Source organism: Pinus tabuliformis, chromosome 9 (genome assembly GCF_031772625.1).
Source record: "Pinus tabuliformis cultivar Carrire ecotype Pingquan chromosome 9, CPIR1, whole genome shotgun sequence".
Taxonomy (NCBI): Eukaryota; Viridiplantae; Streptophyta; class Pinopsida; order Pinales; family Pinaceae; genus Pinus; species Pinus tabuliformis.
The window spans coordinates 1,061,552,231-1,061,556,498 of record NC_142307.1 but is presented as its reverse complement, the minus strand read 5'-3'; positions in this window follow the sequence as shown (position 1 = coordinate 1,061,556,498).

Below are 4,268 nucleotides of genomic sequence, written 5' to 3'. Positions count from 1 at the left end.
GCATTTAAAAAAGTCTTCAAAACATTTTAAATTATTTTGAAACCATTATAAGATGTTTTAAAAAGATTTTAAAAGCATTTTAAATTGCTTTTAAAACATTTCTAATTGTTCTTAAAGCAATTTAAATTATTTTTAAAGCATTTTAAAGTGTTTTAAAGCATTGTAAACTATTTTTAAAGCATTTTAAATTGTTTTTAAAGCGTTTTTAAAATATTTTAAAATCATTTAAAATTGTTAAAGCAATTTAAATTGTTTTTAAAACATTTTAAATTGTTTCAAGACCATTTTAAATTGTTTTTAAAGCATTTTAAAATCGTTTAAAATTATTCTTAAAACAATTTAAATTATTTTGAAGTATTCTAAATCGTTTTTAAAACATTGTAAACTACTTTTAAAGCATTATAAATTGTTTTTAAAGCATTTTACATTGTTCTTGAGGCATTTTAAATTGTTTTTAAAACATTTTAAAAAGGTTTTCAAGTATATTCAATTGTTCTTGAAGCACTTAAACTTATTTTTAAAGCATTTCAAAATGTTTTTAAAACATTTTAACTTGTTTTTAAAGCATTTTAAAATGTTTTTAAAACATTTTACCTTGTTTTTAAAGCATTTTAAAATCGTTTAAAAATGTTCTTAAAGCAATTTAAATTATTTTTAAAGTATTCTAAATTGTTTTTAAAGCATTGTAACCTATTTTCAACGCATCTTAAATCACTTTAAGCTCTTATTAAAGCATTTTAAATTGTTTGTAAAACATTTTAAAATCATTTAGAATTGTTCTTAAAACAATTTAAGTTATTTTAAAGTGTTTTGAATTGTTTTAAACTTATTTGGAACTATTTCAAACTGTTTCTAAAAGCATTTTAAAACCATTTTAAAGCACTTCAAATCTTTTTAAATTGTTTTTTAAAGCGTTTAAAAATATTTTTAAAGTATTTAAAACTGTTTTTAAAGCATTTAAAAATGTCCTCAAAACATTTTAAGCTATTTTGAAACCATTTTAACATGTTTTAAGAAGATTTTAAAAGCATTTTAAATTGTTTTTATAACATTTCTGATTGTTTTTAAAGCATTTTAAAGTATTTTAAATTGTTCTTAAAGCATTTTAAATTTTTTAAAGCATTTTAAATTGTTCTAAGCACTTTAAATTAAGCACTTTAAATTATTTTTAAGGCATTTTAAAACATTTTAGACCATTTTAAATTGTGTTTAATGAATTTTAAAATTATTTAATATTGTTCTTAGAGAAATTTGAATTATTTTTAAAGCATTTTAAAAACATTTTAAATTGTTTGTAAAGTATTTAAAGCTATTTAAAATTATTTTAAAGCGTTCAAATTTTTTTTAAAACCATTTTAAGATGTTTTAAAACCATTTTAAAGCGTTTTAAAAGCATTTTACATTGTTTTGAAAGCAATGAAAATCATTTGTAATGCATTTTAAAACATTTTATATTGTTTTTAAAGAATTTTAAATTGTTATTAAAACACTTTAAAAGGTTTTTAAAGCATTTTATGATGTTTTTAGAGGATTTTAAAGCATTTTAAAATCGTTATGAAGTATTTTAAAACGTTTTATATTCTTTTTAAAGTGTTTTAAAATGATTTAAAATTGTTTTTAAAGCATTTTAAATTGTTCTTAAGGCACTTTAACTTATTTTTAAAGCATTTAAAACATTTTAGTTGTTTTTAATGCACTGTAAACTATTTTTAAAGTATTTTAATTTTTTCTTAAAGCTTTTTAAATTGTTCTTAAAGCATTTTAAAACAATTAATAATTGTTTTTAAAGCAATTTGATTTACTTTTTAAATTGTTTTTAAAGCATTTTAAAATAATTTAAAATTGTTCTTAAAGCAATTTAAATTACTTTTAAAATATTTAAAATTGTTTTTAAAGCATTTAAAATTGTTTTAAAAGCATTTTAAATTGTTCTGACAGCATTTAAAATAGTTTTTAAAACATTTTAAAGCATTTTAAATTGTCTTTAAATTATTTTGAACTATTTTAAACTCTTTTTAAAGCATTTTAAATTGTTTCGAGAACATTTTAAATTGTTTTTAAAACCTTGTATATTGTTTTTAAAGCATTTCAAAAGCATTTTATATTGTTTTTAAAACATTTAAAAATCATTTTAATCCTTTTTAAATTGTTTATAAAACATTTCGAATTGTTTTAAAACATTTAGAATTGTTTTTAAAGTATTCGAAACTATTGAAAATTGTCTTTAAAGCTTTTAAAAATGTCTTCTAAACATTTTAAATTATTTTGACACCATTATAAGATGTTTTAAATTGATTTTAAAAACGTTTTAAACTGTTTTTAAAACATTTCTAATTTTTTTTTTTTTTTTCTTTTTTCACATGTGGTTCACGGATACCCATGGTCAATGGGCAGCCGCTACGTCCAGGGTAAGAACTGGGAGCTCGACCCCGAAGGGGAGCACACCCCTCGGCCTATACTGACCTGACCCCAAGAGCTTTCGGGAATTGACCCTGTGACCTCCCGATTGGCGAGGCACTGATTTGACCGATTGAGCTAACTCTTGGGGCTAAAACATTTCTAATTGTTCTTCAAGCAATTTAAATTATTTTTAAATTGTTTTAAAGCATGGTAAACTATTTTAAAGCCTTTTAAATTGTTTCTAAAGCATTTGAAATTGTTTTTAAATTGTTTTAAAATCATTTAAAATTGTTTTTAAAACAATTTAAATTGTTTTTAAAACATTTTAAATTGTTTTTAAAATGTTTTAAAATCATTTTAAATTGTTCTTAAAACAATTTAAATTGTTTTTAAAACATTTTAAATTGTTTCAAGACCATTTCAAATTGTTTTTAAAGCATTTTAAAATCGTTTAAAATTATTCTTAAAACAAATTAAATTATTTTTTAAGTATGTTAAATTGTTTTTAAAACATTGTAAACTATTTTTAAAGCATTTTAAATTGTTTTTAAAGCATTTTAAATTGTTGTTAAAGCATTTCAAATTGTTTTTAAAACATTTTAAAAGGGTTTTAAAGTATTTTCAATTGTTCTTCAAGCACTTAAACTTATTTTTAAAGCATTTTAAAATGTTTTTTAAACATTTTAACTTGTTTTAAGGCATTTTAAAATCATTTAAAATTGTTCTTAAAGCAATTTAAATTATTTTTAAAGTATTCTAAATTGTTTTTAAAGCATTGTAACCTATTTTTAATGCATTTTAAATCACTTTAAGTTGTTATTAAAACATTTTAAATTGTTTTCCGAACATTTTAAAATCATTTAGAATTGTCCTTAAAACAATTTACATCAATTTTAAAGTGTTCTGAATTGTTTTTAAATTATGTTTAACTATTTCAAACTGTTTCTAAAGCATTTTAAAGCACTTTAAATCTTTTTAAATTGTTTTTTAAAGCGCTTAAAAATATTTTTAAAGTATTTAAAACTATTTTTAAAGCATTTAAAAATGCTCTTAAAACATTTTAAACTATTTTCAAACCATTTTAAGATGTTTTAAAAGATTTTAAAAGCATTTTAAATTGTTTTTATAACATTTTTAATTGTTTTTAACTCATTTTAAAGCATTTTAAATTGTCTTTAAATTATTTTGAACTATTTTAAACTCTTTTTAAAGCATTTTAAATTGTTTCAAGAACATTTTAAATTGTTTTTAAAACATTTTATATTGTTTTTAAAGCATTTTAAATCTTTTTAAATTGTTTATAAAACATTTCGAATTGTTTTTAAAATGCTTAAAATTGTTTTTCAAGTATTCAAAACTATTTAAAATTGTTTTTAAAGCATTTAAAAATGTCTTCAAAACATTTTCAATGATTTTGAAACCATTATAAGATGTTTTGAAAAGATCTTAAAAGCGTTTTAAATTGTTTTTTTGTTTTTAAAGCATTTTAAATTGTTCTTAAGGCACTTTAACTTATTTTTAAAGCATTTAAAAACATTATAATTGATTTTAAATTGTTTTTAAAGCACTGTAAACTGTTTTTAGAGAATTTTAAATTGTTCTTAAAACATTTTAATTTGTTCTTAAAACATTTATTGTTTTTAAAGCAATTTAATTTAATTTTTAAATTGTTTTTTAAAACATTTTAAAATAATCTAAAATTGTTCTTAAAGCAATTTAAAGTATTTTAAATTGTTTCTAAAGCACTGTAACCTATTTTCAAAGAATTTTAAATTGTTATTAAAGCATTTTAAATTTTTTTTACAACATTTTAAATCATTTTAAAATAATTTAAAATTGTTCTTAAAGCAATTTAAACTACTTTTAAA